Source organism: Nomascus leucogenys, chromosome 9 (genome assembly GCF_006542625.1).
Source record: "Nomascus leucogenys isolate Asia chromosome 9, Asia_NLE_v1, whole genome shotgun sequence".
Classification (NCBI taxonomy): Eukaryota; Metazoa; Chordata; class Mammalia; order Primates; family Hylobatidae; genus Nomascus; species Nomascus leucogenys.
In genome coordinates, this window is record NC_044389.1 from 70,037,227 (window position 1) to 70,049,500 (window position 12,274).

At 42.0% G+C, this 12,274-nt stretch overlaps 1 protein-coding gene and 1 pseudogene across 1 annotated transcript in view; both read right to left on the minus strand.

Moving 5' to 3' along the window:
• KLHL8 (kelch like family member 8) overlaps nucleotides 1-6,859 on the minus strand; it is a 61,020-nt gene extending 54,161 nt beyond the window's left edge. The window contains exon 1 of the mRNA XM_003265866.3: nucleotides 6,659-6,859. The gene's annotated coding sequence lies outside the window, so the exon portion shown is untranslated. The remainder of the gene's footprint in view (nucleotides 1-6,658) is intronic.
• LOC115836859 lies at nucleotides 1,801-1,932 on the minus strand (annotated as a pseudogene).
• Nucleotides 6,860-12,274: the final 5,415 nt, after the last annotated feature.

Here is a 12,274-nt window from a genome sequence, read left to right on the forward strand (position 1 = left end):
TAGAAAAGATGATAATACCCTAAGTCATCTTTTTTTAAAAATGACAACAGCAAGCATTAATTGGGTGCTTCTACTTCTTAGTTGTATGTTTGTTGTACGATATTGGTTAAGTTACGTAACGTTTCATTAACTTTAGTTTCCTCATCTGTAAAAATGAGGAAAATAATAGTATCAACCTCATAGGATTGCTATAAAGCTTAAATGAGTTAACAAACTGGCACATAACAGATATATATATATATATATATATATATATATATATGTATATAATTGTCATCATGAGTTACATACTTACATGTATTCATTTCAATCCTCAGGATAACTCAAAGAGGTAAAATTCCTATTTTTTTACAGTTTTGGATAATGAGGCCGAGAGAAGTTAAGACACCTAACCAAGGTCTCATAGCTATGAAGTGCAATGTCGAGGATTCAATAGAGACTTGCCTGACTGCAAAGCCCAAGCTCTTATCACCAGGCCAAAGACAGAATTAATGTTATCTCCGTATGGAGGTGCCTATGTGTAAATGACAATGAGAACCAAAATAGTGGTATTAATAATATTCTCCCTATACAGGAAATGTTTCAGGAATTTTTAAAGGTTTTTTTTCGGTTTTGTTTTTTCTTTGAGATGGAGTCTTGCTCTATCACCCAGGCTGGAGTGCAGTGGCACAATCTCAGCTCACTGCAGCCTCCTCCTCCTGGGTTCACATGATCCTCCAGCCTCCGCCTCTCAAGCAGCTGGGATTACAACTGTGCACCACCATGCCCAGCTAATTTTTTGTATTTTTAGTAGAGACAGGGTTTCACCATGCTGACCAGGCTGGTCTTGAACTCCTGGCCTCAAGTAATCCACCTGCCTCAGCCTCCCATGGTGCTGGAATTACAGGCATGAGCCACCCCGCTCGGCCAGAATTTTTTAAGGTTTAAGTGTAGGAGAACCCATACAAATCACTGATCTTAAAATGATAGGATTCCCATAGGTAAAATTTTTGATGAAATTATTCCCTTTTGTTTTCCATATCTAATTAATTTAATTCAAACTTTCATTATTAAAGTTAAGCAATCCTCTGCATTAAAATAACTAAAGATCCAACGTAGTGACTTATCTTTTATATATAAAGTATGCTGCAATATTGGCATTCATCTCTACTACTAATCTTTGAGGTCTATTTAAGACTTCTCAGACTATTTTTACAAAGAACCACACTTCTGCTACTTTATTCTATAAATTCCCAAATATTGGTTTAGAACCTTGAACTTTGAAAAACATTTCAATATTTTCATTTCACTTTAAATTAAAATATTAATATCAAAGGAAAAAAGATCTCAAGGAAAAAGACATTATTTGATGGACAGATTCATTCACAAGTTTGTATAGCATCACTTGATCCACCTCATACTTTCCCAGCCTTGGGAATGCTACTGGTAACTGATCCAGAACAGAACTTGGTTTTACACTGTAAAGCCTTATAGCCCAGCAATCATTATACAAGGAAAACAGGGCAAAATTCCAAACGCTTATTCTAATAAGAATAAACTCAGATTTAAAAGTATGTCCGATTCAGAAATTCAAAAAAAGCAAATAAGTTTTAAATGTTATAAATGAAAATCACTAATTATAATATAACCTACAAAAGCAAGCTGTACATTTCTTGAAAACATACATATCCATCTTTTCAAACTAGCAATACTAAAAGTCAAAGTGATCATCAATTAGGATTTAATATAATTTTATACTCTACGATATACAAGAAATATCATACAACAGATTATGTACATGTCATCGTCTAGTTTGAAAGATTAAATACTTAATTTTCTTTAACATTAGCTGTTTTGTTGTGAAAACAAAGAACATCCAAATTTAGTTTCAATTAGCAATAATCGCGCCTCGGATAAACCTCATTGGCTACGATACTGCCACTGCGCAAAGCTAAGAACATCCAAATTTAGAATAAACAAGCCAAATTCCGGGCGCGGTGGCTCACGCTTGTAATCCCAGCACTTTGGGAGGCCGAGGCGGGCGGATCACGAGGTCAGGAGATCGAGACCACGGTGAAACCCCGTCTCTACTAAAAATACAAAAAATTAGCCGGGCGTGGTGGCGGGCGCCTGTAGTCCCAGCTACTCGGAGAGGCTGAGGCAGGAGAATGGCGTGAACCCGGGAGGCGGAGCTTGCAGTGAGCCGAGATTGCGCCACTGCACTCCAGCCTGGGCGACAGAGCGAGACTCCGTCTCGGAAAAAAAAAAAAACAAAAAAAAAAAACAAGCCAAATTATCTTTTGACATTTTAAATAATATTCTGACATGCTGGATTGTATGTCCCATTCTCTGCCTCCACTGTATTGCCCATCAAGGCTGGGGGTGGGGAAGAAGAGAGATGTAGACAGTATCTGCCTAAAGATAATGAATCAAAGGTACCACTTCCAGGTAGAAGTAGCAGCACTATTATTCATATGAAGGTAGTGTATAATAAATATCAATTCTAGCTTTGGAAGAAAAACAGACACTCAGTGCTTCAAAAATAACCTGTTCTCTTTCCTTTCCGCAATATAACCTGTTTCTCTTTCCTTTCCACAAAAAAACTAATTTTAAAAATAATCTCTAACATTTTTACTAAAGAAACCTGCCTAGATCATTGAAGCTAGTGGTTTCCTAAACCTTTAGTGGGAACAAGGTCATGATGCTCTTTTAATTTAATTTCTCCCTAGAAAAGTACAAATTTACATTTAATTTCTCCCCAGAAAAGTATAAATATACAGAGTTCACAGACCCTTGGAAGACCATTTATGCTCACGCTAACAGATGCAGGTTAAGAGTCAGAGAGATGAAGTAGAAAATTTCCCAAGGTCCCTCCAACCCTCTTCCATAATTCTCTCTCTGACTCATAAGAACCAACTAAATCATTCATAACCAAACCAAACAATATACTTTCTTGCATGACCAACCCATTAAAAAAAAAAGCAGCTGACAGTATCTACATAGCAATATCCACCAGAAAATAAATTGTACTGGCAGCATTTTAAAATATAGCATGTAACTAGTAATATCAATGAATATTATAGTTGATCACAGCTTAGAGAATGCTTTCACATACAACACCAAATAATCCTCAATTCTGGTAAAATAGAAGTACGTATTATTTTTACCCCCCTTCCACAGCTAAGGAAAGAGGTTTAGAAAATTACTTGCCATGCTCACACAGCCAATAAGTGGAGATCTGGGATTCTAATAGACAATTGTGTAGTACCAGAAGTGAGCTCAGAACATTATTATAGTCTGGTACTTCCATAAAAGCCCCTCAAAACAGAGAAAACAGAATTTTTAAAAATAGACTAATGGGTGACATTTTTATTGTAGACATATCTTGACATGAGTAAATAAAAATCAATTTATTTAAAATGCTCAACCCCCTCGTTTCTTTGGCTAATATAAAACATTTTGTTCAGAAAAAAAAAAAAGACATAGTCAAGTGAATTTTAGTGACTGAAAACAACATTTTGTTATTTTATGAAACATTTATTCTCCCTCATGTCTTGCTTTTTTTTTTTTGGAAATAGGGTCTCACTCTGTCACCCAGGCTGGAGTGCAGTGATGCAATCATGGCTCACTGCAGCAGCACAGTCATGGCTCACCACAGCATTGACCTCCCTGGACTCAGGTGATCCTCCCACCTCAGTCTCCCGAGTAGCTGAGACCACAGGTGCACACCACCACATCTGAGTAATTCTTGTATTTTTTTTTTTTTTGTAGACACAGGGTTTCGCCGTGTTGTTCAGGCTGGTCTGGAACTCCTGGGATCAAGCAATTGGCCTGCTTTGGCTTCCGAATGTGCTAGGATTACAACAAGCATGAGCCACCGAGCCTGGCCTCTTTTTTTTTTTTTTTTTTTTGGAATATAGAGACAGGTCTCACTTTGTTGCCCAGGATGGTCTCAAATTCCTGGACTCAAGCAATCCTCCTGCCTCGACCTCCCAAATTGCTGCGATTACAGGTGTGAGCTACCATGTGGGGCCCTTTAGTTCTTAATATACAAAAATAAATGTGACTCTTTTGGGAATTCCAATATAAGTAACCAGAAATTTAAACATTTAATTTATAAAACACAAAAACTATCTGAAATTAATGTTTAAGATGTCTGCAATAGTCTCTTTAATCTTTTTAAAATGACAATATCCATTTCAGTTCTCTACAACTCTCGAAAGTTCTTGATAAAAACAAAAGGGTTATTTGTCCAAACCCACAGAATGTTTAACACCAAGACTGAATCCTAACTGTGGATGTGATAATATGTCAATGTAGGTTCATCAATTGTAATATATGTACCACTCTGATGAGGGATTTTGGCTCTGTAGGGGTAGGCGATACATGAGAAATTTCTATACCTTCCACTCAGTTTTGTTGTGAACTTACAACTGCTCTAAAAAAGAAAATTCATTTTTCAAAATAGCAGGTAGGATCAAAATTTACCCAACTTTTTTTTTTTTTTTTTTTTTTTTTTTTTGAGATGGAGTCTCGTTCTATTGCCAGGCTGGAGTGCAGCTGCGTGATCTCAGCTCACTTCCACCTCCCAGGTTCAAGCTATTCTCCTGTCTCAGCCTCCCGAGTAGCTGGGACTACAGGCACGCGCCACCATGCCCAGCTAATTTTTTTGTATTTTTAGTAGAGATGCGGTTTCACCATGTTGGCCAGGATGGTCTTGATCTCCTGACCTCTTGATCTGCCCGCCTTGGCCTCCCAAAGTGTTGGGATTACAGGCGTGAGCCACCGCGCCCAGCCCTAACTTTCTTCTTAATGAATGAAGAAATACTGTTTTTAAAAAATTACCCTCACTGAATGTGAACTGAGTTTCTTGTCAAAAAATGTGCAATTATTACAGAATATATCATCTTGGCCAATTATCAGTAATCTTATCAAATGCTAAAAGAATTGGCAGCTTTAAAAATTAAAATGATGAAGCTAAGTGCTCATATGTAGTTGAATAGAGTATCCTGAGACTTTTCTTTTCTTTTTTTTGAGATGGAGTCTCACTCTGTCGCCCAGGCTGGAGCGCAGTGGCATGATCTCGGTTCACTGCAACCTCCGCCTCCCGGGTTCAAGCCATTCTCCTGTCATAGCCTCTCGAGTAGCTGAGACTACAGGCATGTGCCACCACGCTCGGCTAATTTTTGTATTTTTAGTAGAGATAGGGTTTCACCATGTTGGCCAGACTGGTCTTGAAAATCCTAACCTCAAGTGATCCCCCCGCCTCAATCTCCCAAAGTGCTGGGATTACAGGCGTGAACCACTGCACCCGGCCCCTGAGACACTTCTTTTTATATTTAGGCCTACGCAATTTGGTATCTTGAAAGCCAATGTTTTAAAAAAGTGACTAAATAAAGTGACTACAAGTTTGAAGTTTGAACTGGTCAGTCAGTTTGACAAATTAAGGAGGGTGCCAGGAGGAAGTCTGAGGAAAAGCAGCAGCTTAATGCCACCGCCATCTCCAAGCAGCTTTGCAGGCGCCAGCACTGTTAGCAGCACTCCTCCGCGTACCCAAGAGTACCGCAGGGCCAGAACACGAGAAAGATGCGCGAAGAGGATTTCCTTCTAGAGAGAGAATAAAGAACACCTAGAGTCCAACAATTACCATCTTGTATAGGAGAAAAACAATGCAAAGGAAAAAACGTGCAACCAGCAGATAAAATACTTATGTCAACCCAGGTTCTAAGTACCTTTTCCCAAAGTATCCCTCTAAACTGGTAACATTAGCTTAGGGCAAAGAGTCAAAAATAAAGTTATGCCATTAACACAGATGAAAATACTGAACGTTTTCTATGAAAAGTCACCCGATTAAACACTGCCAAGAGGGAAAAACAGTGCAAGTCCAGTAAAGCACGAGGCACGTAGAAAATTCAAGCTATGTAGCCAAATCGCTCTCTCTGAAGAAAAAGCAAGCCATCTGAGCCCAGCACGGAGTGGAAGACGTAAAGAGCTGTCATCGTGGCGGTAACAACTCCACCGGGCGGCTGCGCGTCTAGAAAGAGGCTGCGGTTCCTGGCTCCACAACAGGAGGCACTCTCCACAAGGTCTACACCGCCGCTCCCGGGAAGGCACCTCCAGGGCGGCCAGCAAGCCCCCCGAGTGGGGACAGGCAGTGCTTTCCTCGCCTCGTCCCCGCGCGGCGTGGCCCGGAGGTGGCCCACTCGCCCCGCCCCCGCAGGCCGCCGCTCCAGGGGGCGTCCGGCCGCCCTCCCGGGGCCCCGAACCCGCGCCAGCCGCACCGCGCCTGCCCTCTTCCTGGACCCCGCGAAGCACCTGCCTGGGCCCCTCTTCGAAAGACTGGGAGGAAGGAGTCAAGGAGCCGCCGGCGAGACTGACAGAGCCAGAGGCTGGGGCTCCCCTCCGGGAGCCGGGAGCATAACCCTGCTCCTCCCGCCAATGGGGGCGACAAAAGCCGTGCAAGGGAGCTCGCGGGCTGGAGCTCCTGCTGTCTGGGCCCCAAGCCCTCTCAGCTGTGGAGTTTCGGTTTGTGCACGAGGGCTCGAATTTCCTCCGCACACCGGAGACCCAAGACGGGACGGTGTTGCGACTTGGGGGCTGGGGTGAGGGAGGGCTCGGCGCGAACGGACGGCACCGCACAAAGGAAGAGGGGACTGAGGGGAGACGAGCGTCCCGTTACCTCGATCCTCGACCTTGTTCTTCCTGATGTCGCTAAGGTTGCAGCCACGTTACCCGGCTCCCGGAGCCCCAGCCGCCCTCAGCGGTACTTCACCAGCCCCGCGCGAGCACCCAGCGGACGCGCGCTCTCTTGCGCGGCCCCGCGGAGCCCTGGCGGGCGCTTGGCGTCCTCTCACCTCAGCCCCCGTGAGCTGCGGCCTCTGGGGGCGGGGCGGGCTGGGCGGGGTTGCGCACGGCACTCTGGGAAGTGTGGTTCTCGGGACCTCCTCCCGGAGTCCACCCCCACGGCCTCGCCCCCGCGGCTCCCTAGTGGGCGGCCGGGTCTCAGGGACTGGGCAGTGTTGCCCGGCCTGGTGAAGGCGGACCAGGGCGTGGCGGACGTCCCCATAACAAATATTGAAATAAAACACTGCCTAAATACCTTTGAGTTTATCCATGCTTCACTTCTGTGGCGGTACAAAATTTAGTTTCTTTGTATGTCCATCAAATCCCCTTCTGCGGTTGTGAGTGTTCCTGGGATTTATGTCTTTGAAAAAAGTAGGGGAAAAAAAAGGTTTGCATTTATTCCTGTGTCACTTTCACCACGTGCTCTACAAAGGGTATACAAAACAACTGTGTTTATAAATACACACCCACAGTTTGTAAACCTAAGGAAGCAGTTGATTGACCTGAGAGCTCGCTGCTAAAAAGCAGTGCAAGTGGCCGTGCGCGGTGGCTCACGCCTGTAATCCCAGCACTTTGGGAGGCTGAGGCGGACGCATCACGAGGTCAGGAGATCGAGACCATCCTGGCCAACATGGTGAAACCCCGTCTCTACTAAAAATACAAAAATTAGCTGGGCGTGGTTGTGCGTGCCACCAATCCCAGCTATTCGCAAAGCTGAGGCAGGAGAATTGCTTGAACCCGGGAGTCGGAGGTTGCAGTGAGCTGAGGTTGTGCCACTGCACTCCAGCCTGGCGACAGAGCAAGACTCCGTCTAAGAAAAAAAAAAAAAAAAGCAGTGCAAGTAAAAATGCTGTTGAATCAATTTTTCTGTAATGTCAATAAAGTGGAATGTGTGAGGCAGGAGATCAAGAGACAGCAAAAAAAAAACAAAATTGTTTTTAAAGAAAGATATTCCCCTAAATGTGTCTTTTGCCAGACTAACCTCAAACTTTCACAATCCTAAGAGTCTATTTCAGAATAAATTTAACCCTAAGACCTTTATTAATATTAACACATATGAACATTAGCACATTGATTTTAATAGAAATGAACATATATCTGTATATATATATATGCATCTTCTATAAAAAACTCCAAAGCGACTATTTGAATTAGAAATTTTATTTCTAGAAAAAAATCACTTTATTTACATTGAAATACAACTAATTCTTAATATTTCAAAATATTCCTCTTTAGAGCATTAGTATTTTGCACATTTAATGCAAATACCTTTAGAAAAATAGAGTAAGATGAGTTTTAAAGAAGTATGCAGTGAAGAAAAGTCATAAAATGTGTCTGGAACGTGATGTAAAAATTGTTGGGGCTCAGAAACCGATACCCCAAAATATGGTGCTTTGCCTCGCTGAACTGAGGAAGCAGCTTCAAGGTCTCTCTCACCTTCCCCACTACCCCTCCTGCCTCTCAATTCTTTGTCTCTCCCAAAGCGCCAAATGATGTTGTTCTCTGAATTTCCCTTATCTGCCTAGAAACTAGACCTGCCAAAGAGGAACATATTTGCCTTGCCTGAGTTTTCATTTACTTAACTCATATCGGAGGAAGAAAGACAAGTCCGTCAACACTCTTGGACAGACTTTTGTCACAAACTATTGTCTGCTCTATGGGCTCAACACACTTTTTCCCAGGCCATTGTATGTTCCCCATTTTCCCCTAAAAGTTCTTTACTATACCTTAAGTTGCCACATTTCTCCAATCTCCCTTTCCCCTATAAAGAAGAGTATATAAACGTCTCTACCCCATTGAGTTATTGGGTAATCATTCTCCTGAAATCTCCCTGTGTTATGCACGTTAAAATAAATTTTGTATGTCTTTTTTCCTATTAATCTGCCATTTCACAGTGGATTTTTCAGTGAACTTTCCAAGGGAAAAGGGAAAGCTTCCCTTTATTCCCTTTATTAAACATAAAATACAATATGTATTTTATTTATTTATTTATTTTATTTTACTTTTTTGAGACGGAGTTTTGCTCTTGTCGCCCAGGCTGGAGTGCAGTGGCACAATCTCGGCTCACTGCAACCTCCACCTCCCAGGTTCCAAGTGATTCTCCTGCCTCAGCCTCCGCAGTAGCTGGGATTACAGGCGCCTGCCACCATGCCTGGCTAATTTTTGCATTTTTAGTAGAGACAGGGTTTTACCATGTTGGCCAGGCTTGTCTCGAACACCTGACCTCAAGTGATCCGCTCGTCTCGGCCTCCCAAAGTGCTGGGATTACAGGCATGAGCCACCACGCCCGGCCTACAGTATGTATTTAATAAGACATTGTTAATAGAAATTTTGTTTTTTATAGCCTAAGCTTTTATTTTATTTTATTTTATTTTATTTTATTTTATTTTAGAGACAGAGTCTCACTCTGTTGCCCAGGCTAGAGTGCAGTGAGTAGCACATCATGGCTCACTGCAGTCTTGATTTCCCTGGCTCAGGTGATTCTCCCACCTCAGCCTCCCGAGTAGCTGGGATTACAGGCCCACACCACCACACCTGGCTAATTTTTTGTATTTTTTTTTTTTTTTGTAGAGATGGGGTTTCTCCATGTTGCCCAGGCTGGTTCTCAAACTCCTGGTCTCAAGGGATCTGCCTTTCTTGGCCTCCCAAAGTGCTGGGATTACAGGTGTAAGCCACTACTCCTGGCCACTTTTCTTGTAATAAGGTGCACAGTAACTCCTAAAAATGCTTATAAAAAAGAGCAGAACTGCTCTTTTTCTTCTGCTAATTGACATATACACAATAAACTACTTGTAGTTACTAACAAATCAAAGAAATATACACAATATTTCAATATTATTATCATCTATTTATCGAAGAATATTTTTTGAGCACCAGACACTGAACTAGGAACTGGGAAATACACAGTAAACAAAACTGAATAGTCCCTGCTCTCATGGAGACTTAGGATCTAGACTGGGAGATAGAGAATTAAACAGTGAATAATGAAAAGGTATGCATGGGGTGGCCAGGGGTTTGGGGAGCACCTAAGATACACCTAATCTAGAGCTTTTTGTTGGGGGCAGAGGAGTCTGGCAAAAAATCTGAAAATTAAATGAAAATTTTAAACCAAATAGCTATAAACTGGGGCAAAAAAAATCTTTCCCTAAAAAGTGATATAACAATGCTCTCAAATAATTACTTAAAAATATATACAGTATCTTACAAAACAGGATATACCTCAACTAAAACAAAACACACATTTCCTAAATCGGACAAAGTATCTTCTTAGCTTTAACCCATTCCTCCCTAGCTCCATTTGAGAATAAGCAAGACTAGCCTATAATAAGTAAGGATCTAAGAAATTCCTTCCCTTCCCTCAAAGTCCCATAAATTAAAACTTGAAAGGATCTGATAGCTGTTTGTTCATTTTATGATTGTACTTTAGTCAGAAAAAATTGCAATATTTTAACCCAAATCAACATTTGCATTTTTTTTTTTTTTAAATTTGAGACGGAGTCTCGCCTTGTTACCCAGGCTGGAGTGCAATGGCACGATCTTGGCTCACACTGCAACCTCCGCCTCCCAGGTTCAAGTGATTCTCCTGCCTCCGCCTCCTGAGTAGCTGGGTTTCGGCCTCCCAAAGAGCTGGGATTACAAGCGTGAGCCACTGCGCTGGCCAACATTTGCATTTTAAGTCTTTATCTTTAATCCTGGGATAAAAGGCTTTATAACCATCAAAAGAGTTTCAGATGTGGGCTGGATATAGTGGCTCATGCCCTAGATGACAGAGCCAGACAATTTTTCTTTCTCTTAAAGGGGTGGGGGAGCGGGGAAAGAATTTCAGATGTGGCTTGCAGAGGGATTTGGAAAGATTAATGAAGAAGGTTATTTTATCTTCATTTGCTAGGGAGGCAAAGCTTGCAACCAGAGAGCAGGTCCCAGAAGAGTTGCTAAGATTCTTTGTCTATGAAAACGTACTTAAAGAGCCTGAACACCACCAGCAAGACCACTACCTTCCTGTCCAGGTCAGGGTTACTGGCTTGCAGTTACATTTCATCCCAATCTCTTGACTCCTATCCTGTCACCCTCCTACAAAACCAGCCTTTACTGTGGCACTTCAGCTTCCCTCAACAATCATTTCCTGCCTTTTATCCTAAGACACACATGTGGATGGCTATGTTTTCTGACCTTAGGCTGGTGGCTCAACTTGTGCTATTTTAATAAATTAATGACAGTTCTTCCATCCACTACCCATGCAATCAGCCTGACATAGGTATCTCTAAACCTTTGCTGACCATTTTCTGATATATTTCTCTGATATATATTGTTGTTTTGTTTTTGTTTTTATTTTGTTGAAGAGATGGATGGGGTGGAGTTTGGTGGGGTGCCGGGATGGGGGGATTTTGCTATGTTGCCACGGCTGGTCTTCAACTCCTAGCCTCGAGGGATCCTCCTGCCTTAGCTTCCCGCCTTAGCCTTCGGAGTGGCTGGGATTACAAGGTTCAAGTCACAGCACTCAGCATCCCTGAAATATTTAAAGTTCCCAATTTTTCTGTGGGTCTTTGTAATTGCTGCTCCTTCTACCACTTTGCCTGGCGAACTCTTTCTAATCATCTAGTATTAACTTAGAAAACTTTTTAATTAGGAAGCCTTTCTTGGTTACAGTCCCCCCTCTCCAGTTTTGGGTTACTGCCTCCTATATATGCTCATCTTACAACTTATTTTTGCCCCTAAAGTAGCACTTAGTGAGCATTTTAAGAAGTTATCTATATCTTTCATTTGTCTGAAATCTCCTTAAATAGAAAATAACAGCATAGTACTTGATGTATAGATGCTTAATAAATACTTGGACTATAAATGGATGCATATCAACTTTGCTCGATAAACAACCATTCGGTAACTACTTTCTGCCAAGGGCCAGGCAGTAAATATTTTAGGGTTGGGGCCATAAGGTCTCTGTTGCTTCCTAAAGGACAATAGTCAGGTCTCACTGGTGGCTCCAAAATATCTATATAAGACAGAATTTGAGTTAAAACTTGGAATGAAAGGAGTAGGGGTGCAGCTCTGGGTTAGAGGACATTACTTGAAGATATCTTTGCAGGCACACAGTTATTGTTTCCACTGAATATCTATTTTAGGTAGTTTGGGGGTGGGTCTGTGGGTGAAGCTAAAACAGAAAGCATCATCCTTGCTATGACCACTGCTAGTTCCGTCGGTGCACTAAATAATTTCTTTTGAAAATTACTAGTGTTGGTGACTTTTGAAATGTGGGTGTTGTTGTTTTTTTGTTTTGTTTTCATTTTTAGCATTTTATTTTTATTACTCCATCATACCCAAGTCTAATCAGTTTCCATTTCCCATGAACCTGCCTAGATAGGGTTGAATTCTCAGGCTGAATATGTGGGGGAACTGTGGAATTCTCTCTGGAGCAATATGAGAAATGACAGAATGACAGCAATTTGCCTCCATC